Below are 7,622 nucleotides of genomic sequence, written 5' to 3'. Positions count from 1 at the left end.
TTCAATTATTAAACTGTTTTTATCTCAACCCACGAGTTTTTCTCACTTGTGCTTTTCCAATTCTCTCCCCCATCCCACCGGGGGCGGGGAGGAGTGAGCAAGCGGCTGTGTGGTATTCAGTTGCCAACTGAGGTTAAACGACAACACCCTCCTTCTTCACTGACCTTGGTGTCTGTAGAGTTTTTTCTTTCACATATTCTCACTCCTCTCTTCTGGCTGCTGTTGTGCAGCTGTTTTTTTCCCCTTCTTAAATATGTTATCCCAGAGGCTGATGGGCTCGGCCTTGGCCAGTGGTGGGTCTGTCTTTAAGCCAGCTGGCATTGGCTATGTCTGACATGGAGAAAGCTGCTGGCATCTTTTCACAGAAGCCACCCCTGTAGCCCACCCGCTACCAAAACCTTGCCACCTAAACCCAATACACTGTCTCAACAGAAAATGTATTCCTTCTTTAGGAGGACAGTGTTCCTTCCCAGTTCCAACACTAGCCCTCAGAATGGTTTTTAGGTGCTCTCCTGAGAATTGGAACTTGTGTGCTTAAATTCCCCTTGAGTGGGAGTTAAGACTGCTAGTCAAGAAGCACTTACATTAGTAAACATGCATATATACATATGCATGTATATGCACACACATGTATGTTACTTTTCATACAAATGCCCAAGGATATTTAAAATATGCAGGACTGAGCCCAGTTTCACAGGCACCAAATTGTCCTTGCACCTATGCAGGAGAGACAATTTTAGATGCCTTTGCCTTTTTAGTTGTTTCTGGTTTATTTCCAGTGTCCTAACACACAGCTTGCAAGTGTTGTTCAGAACTGTATTCAGTCTGGAGGAAAGTCAGACATCCAGCTGAGGGCTGTGAGCTCTGTTACCCGTCCTGGAGACCTAATTAATAATTTAGGTGAAAACTGGTATAACAACATCTAAATCCCCTTTTATATTTGGCTCAACGCATTGAGGCAAAGCAAGGTGACTTGCTCCCTTTATTAACTTCTGAAATTCACTCCTTAATGTCTTAAGATAAAATGAAACGGTAGTAGGAATGTACTTTGCACTCAGTAGTGTATAAAAACAAAAAGCAGAAAACATTTCAAGGAACAGTCTACTCGGCCTAACATGCTACTTAACATTCCTCATCCTCATTTTCCATTTGCATGTTAATATCATTCACAAGATGTACAAAAATACATATTTTTGACAGCTTTGTGCACTTAACTGCTGTTTAAGTGGCCTCTAGTGCTTATGAATGTATGATTCTTAACCATGGTGGTAACTTCTACCATATACTGTATGTATAACATAATATTTTGCAACACTTTGCAAACAGTTAATTAATAATTACACAAAATTAAATTCATTGGCTTAGGAGATGTAATACTGAATCAATTTCCTATTTCTTTTTCTTTGTTATGCCTGCATGGATTCCAAACTCATTTGTTGTATTTATAACTGTATATCTACACAACTATATGTGCAGTATTTGAATTCATTTAATTGGCATGCAAAATGTAAACCAAATGTCAGTCAATTATCTCACCAAACACCTTTCAGAATAAGGCCTGGTGGGGGCATAATCCACTAAAACTTTTTTATTCCCACTTTAATTTTCCCTTGGTATCAGATACTGTTTCTTTGTAGGGTTTTTTTTCTTTTTTTTCTGCCCAAATAAATAGCTGAAGTGAACTTTTTTTGCAGGTAATTTGAGTTGACCTGCCAGCTGTGAATAAACATTTACTGTCTACTGTACAGACATTGGAATATCTATACCTGCCCATCTGTAGTTTTGTAGAATGAGTCCTTACTGATAAATGTGGCAGCTGGCTAGAGTAGCTAAGGTATGATTTTTTTTATGACTTGCTAGGCAAGACAACATAAAACCTTCACATAAGTCACCAAGAGATTAGTTACTTCAGCTTCAGGCTGCAGCAACTTTTGTTACTAACTTTTGTCAGAATGTCTCCACCTTCCCCGTCTTTCCCACACACATACACACTTTATGTGTGAAGGAAAGTTTCATCCATTTTTGATATCTTTCAATCTTGAGCTTTAAATTTGAGCAGTGAATACATGATTTGCATAAGTGTTGAAGACAATTATTTTGTGCAGTCTGATAAATGAAGGGATCAAAATATGGTTTTAATGAGTCATATTTTAGACCTCGTTCAAGGATGATTCACCAAAACATCATAACTAAGTTAAATGTTTACAAAGATACAGTGGCACTGTACATGAGAGATCCTCCCAGTCTGCCTGCCATAGCCTCTTGCTTCATTGAAGACAACTTATATCTGTCATCAAAATACATTTACATTAAATTGCCATAAAAGGAAAAACACAAAGCCAAAAGTGCAAACATACACTTGAATTAATTTCATTTATTTAATAGCCATTCTAAGGAAAAGTTTCAGGGAGCAGAAGGTGTTAAGTGGTGATTTTGAATTACACTGTTGAATTATTAACAGAAAATGTGAAGTTTCCTTTCGTGAGGTTTGCACTAGTAATTTGTGCTTTGCTGCTTTAGATTGAATGATGTGGAGAGTGGAGAATGACTTTTCTTTCACTGTTACTTGGTTCCCATTTAGCATCATCTCACACTCTAATTTTAATTGCTCCCTATACAAGTATAAAAGTTTGTTTCTAGGGAGGAATGAAATATTCTAGAGATCTTTTTAGGAAGAAGCTCCACAGAAAAGGAGCAAGCTAATCAGTTCATTTATAGCTTCTTTTTTATTGTATTGGCAGATAGATTAAAAAGCTATACCAGCAAAAGCTTAACAGTGGACTGATTTTAGTTAAGATGGAGTCCATGTTTTCCCTGCTTCCTAGACCACTGAATAAATGGTCTAGCAGTGCCTAGCAATCTTTGCCTTTACTTCTTAACAGGATATTACTTTAGCTAAGATTTCAGCACTTTTTTCCACCTGCTGTATGATATTGTACGTTATTATACAACAACATTTTAAATAAAGCCATTGGAATTTATTCATAAGCTTATTTTCTACATATGTGTGGGAGAAACTACACAGATACATACAGCACTTCACAAATCAGACATTAGGGCACTTATCTTCCTCATTAGCACTGTTATTTTCTTCACTTTGTTATCTTTTTGCACCTTTTTACACCTTCCCTCCAACTTTATGATTATTTTCTGATTCATTGCATTACTTCTAACCAAAGCAACATATTTCTCAGACATTTCCTTTCTCAGGTCTCCTGGTCAACTTAAAAGTAATAGGGCCCAAGATAAATATACTTCTCTTCAGTACTTTTTTCATTAGTAAACTTCTACTATTCTTGACAGCACTGCACCTTCTTTGTGCTGTTAAGAAGAGTCTTTCAGTTGATTGGTCCAAATCCAGTTTTTCCTCTCTCTCCTCCCTCTTTGCACACATAGTTTATCTAAGAGGTCACTCTTCCTTTTTCTCTGCCCTACTTTGATTTGTTTAGGCTCTTATCAGGCTCCATATCTACTGCAGATGAACCTGTCCTCTCTTTTTTCAAACCTATTGTATATTATCTTTATGCACTGGGAGAAATCTTCCTACATAAATCATTCTAAATAAGTCAGCATACTTTTTAAATCCATTCACTGACTTCTCCTTCACTACAATCTATAATTTAAAGATTCCTTTGCTTGATTTCCAATGTGTAACTCTACCTCCTCCTGTCTGAGACACTTTGCCCTTTTATCTTGCTTCTTGCATTTTATTTGCTCTTTAGGGAACATAGCACTAATATTCTGGTAACCGTTTTCTTCACCACATATGCCAAAATTGCATTCAGTATGGAATGTAGATCTCTCATGGTTAACCCTAGATGGGTTGCTGATCAGCTAGACAATGGTACGATGGGCTGATATTCTGCACTAACACACCTCCCCTTCTCACCCCAGAGGAGGTATTTATTTTCTTTGTGTTTCAGTTCTCCATCTATAAAAGAGGGGTTAAATTTGTCTCCTGTATCAACAAATATATATGGTATAAATATATATAGATATATATGTACATAGTATAGATATACTAATATGTATAAATATAGTAAAAGAGATCATATAGATATATTAAAATTCAGTTAAAAACTTTCCTTAACACCACATCTGACCCATTTTTTGGTCAGTGCCATGGCAACAAAAAGATTAAATTCTGTATTTCTGCTTTTTGAAGTAGCAAATAGCAGCATGTCATCCATTAATCTTTGGTTCTATAGAGGAGGATGGGATGTGTAAAATAAAAGAACCCCACTCCAGATTTCACCTCCTTTCCCCTTGTTCCCTGTTTGGAAAACATCGATTTACTAACTCTTGCCCCTTTATGGAAATATAACAATTAAATATTTATCAAGAATGCATTTTAGAAAGAGAAACTCATCAACAAACTAGTAAATGACTCTTTAGAGATCATTTGGATCACCCTGGATTAACCAATACTTTATTAATTAAACCAGAGAGGGAATCTCAGTCTGTCTCTCACACCCTAATTAACTGCTCTAACAGATCTGTTGGACTGGGTTGGGTGAAAGGGACAAAGAAAGGAAAAGATTTGTTAATTATTTGGGAACAGTGCTTGCTCATGTCAGAATCCTACCACAAAGTCTAAAAGATCTCATGTTCATTTCAATGCCTTCTGCTCTGTCTCTGTAGAGGAGTTCCTGTCTTCTTACCCTTCCCAAGGAGCTCCTCAGCACTGGTGCATGCTCTAAACTTTTCCTGGTTTTTTTGGACTTCAGAATAGTATTTCTCCAATGATACTTGAGGAAAATGTGTGAAGAAGTTATTTCCCCTGGAATTTTCACCTTAGTGTTTTATATAATTATTCTGACATTTGGCCTTTACAGTCTGGCTGCATAAAAGGACTGAAGTACAAATTTCCACTTCCTCCTGTTCTTAGTCATCATTATAAATGAATGAGTTTAGTCACTACTATTCAAAAATTTAGAAAATTAGTTACAATATCCAACAAAGTATAAAAGGGAAAACAATAGAATACATCCAGTATGTTATTAGACAGGGGAAAACATTCCTGGAGTTACCAGCATATGACATGACTGTTACACTCTCACTACTTTTCAGTTCTAGTACATCCACATAAATCGCACTAGCACCAACAATTTCAAGAACAAACCTGAACTGCATTAGGAAAAGCTCTTGGATTTCCTAGGGGTGTCATTTTCCTTTTAATATATCAGCTGTTTTATAAAAAAATTAAAAGAAAAAAGAAACGTGTCTAGATCTTTTCCACTCTGCAATAACCAATTCAGAGAATTAAAAATACCCATTTTCATTCATTGCTAGGCTAATCAGCAATCCTTACTTCTTCTCTTGCCACTCTCCAAGAACATCTCCACTCTGTGTCTACCTTGTAACTCACTCAAGCCTCTCTAGAGCTAGGAAACACTTGTTTTCCAAGCCGTGTTCAAAAAACAAGCAGGAAGAAAACAAACAAACAAGAGAGAGAGAGAGAGAGAGAGAAAGAGAATGAGATTTATAATAGTCCCTAAGACTGACTTTAGAGACTGGAACTATAATCATGTCCACTTGAGTGATTTCAGTTCAACACATATCTGGTGTAAATATGTTCTTAAACTGATTTATTTGGAGAATTGTGGTGTATCGTTAGACCCCTCTGTGGTTTGTTTTGTTCATGTTTTTAGACTGTGACTGTCTTCAAGGAGGGTCTATGTATGTTTCTCAGTCATACAAAGCACAGAGCATGTTTTCAATCCTCAAAGACTTACAACTGCAAGGGTATTTTAACCCTTCATTTCTGGCATCAAGATTTTTCATCTATAATCCACTCCTGATAAGAATGTCTATATAAATGATAAATTTGCCTTAAGAACCCAACAATCAAGTGAAAATAACGACTTTTCATAGGTCTTCATTTCAGTCAAACTATCAGGAGCTGTGGTATTTTAATAACTGGATGACATTTAGAGCACAAGTTTATTTTTGCAGTGATATATGATTGTGTAATATCTTCTCAGCTGAACTACAGTAGCCTAATGGCTCCAGAACACTTATCAAAAATCTGTTTGTGAGTGTTTCTACAATGTGTGTTGAACATCAGTCTGTGAAGCTTTTAAAAAACATTTTTATTCCCTAGGTGGAGAAAAAGAAGAGGAAAAAAGGATGAGACTTCTGTTATGCTCAGAAAGATTTTGCTTTTGTAACTGAAAGAAAAAAGAGAGCAAAAACCAGCTTTTCTGTAAGGGAGTACATTTTAAAATTATTTTTTTAAATTCACTTGAGTAAATCTATGCCTGTTATTAAGTAACACGCTATTCCAGTATACAGAATAAAACTGGATTTGTTTTACTTAATCTCTATTGGTATATGGCCAGGATTTTTTGGGGGTGGGGTGGGTTTTTTTCCCCTGTTCTGTTCTTTGTCTTCCCTCTTGTCTGTCAGAGGGTGTCAGAACCCATTCTGATAACCTGTTTCCAGATGGTCCTCTGCTTGGCAGATTTGATATGCCACGTCACATAAAAAGCTCATAAAACTGAAGTGGCATTCACTCCATACAATGCTTTGATTATCAGCATACATACAGGGAATGGCACAGCATCTCACTGCCAAGCACTTAGTGCCCACTGGTTCCATCATCCAAGCCATGCACAACACAGTTTAACATTTTAAGCCTTTTTGTCACACTTGTATCTGCTTGGCTTTTTTTGAGTCTAAGAACAGATATGTGCAAATAAATGTTTGGCATAGGAAAAAAAAAGAAAGAAAAAATATATTCAAAAGAAATATCAGTTTAAACAATACTATTTAAAACATAGAAACTATGAAATTTCAAATGTTATTTCCATTTTGATTTTGTTTTGATCTTTATTGTAATATTTGGTTCTATATATCTACATTTACATCTATATATATCTGTATCTACATACTCCAGTTTGGGCAGAACAGAATTCTGTAAACCTTAATAGAGAACAGGGCTACTTTATTAAAGAACTTACAATTTTTACAGCTGAAATTTGAATTAGTATTTCAAAAAACAGTATTAGTAAGTCAATTCTTTTTGTTGACTTTAGTTAAGCACTTATCAGCAGTAGGCTGGATACAGCAGCCCGGAATTGTTTAAGTAGTATAATTCACTACAGATACTTTTTAAAAATGTAAGCCCGTTCTTTATATGCAGAAGCTACATTCTGAATTACATTCTGCTGCTGAAATAACAGCAGGTTTACCCTTTTGTAGATTTAACACAGTCAATGCCATCTTAACTGACCTTGTCAAAGCAAACAAGAATTAAAACAGCAATGAAGAGCTGGCTTTCCCAGTGAGTATAATACAAACATAAGTTTTAATTTATCTGGGTTTTTTTCATGTTTTATAGGTCTGACCTGGAAAGCAAGAAGTTTAAATGACATAGGAGTGTCCCTTCCAAGAAACACATAGATTAGTAGCCCTAAAAACTTGGATACCTGCCTGCTTCTTTCTCTTTTCACCTACGTCTTTAGGCCATAAGAAATAGCTCTAAAAATAATGTCTCCATTTAGTGGCTTTTTAGTGTTTCTGTCATTTTACCTTGGAAACAGACATAAAAGCCTAATCTGAGGAGATGATCTACAGTTCCCCTGGAATCAACAGAGAAAGAGAGGTTCTCTTGAATATTA

The sequence above is a fragment of the Pygoscelis adeliae genome, unplaced genomic scaffold, assembly GCF_000699105.1.
Source record: "Pygoscelis adeliae isolate BGI_AS28 unplaced genomic scaffold, ASM69910v1 Scaffold57, whole genome shotgun sequence".
Classification (NCBI taxonomy): domain Eukaryota; kingdom Metazoa; phylum Chordata; class Aves; order Sphenisciformes; family Spheniscidae; genus Pygoscelis; species Pygoscelis adeliae.
This window is presented reverse-complemented; position numbering follows the sequence as displayed.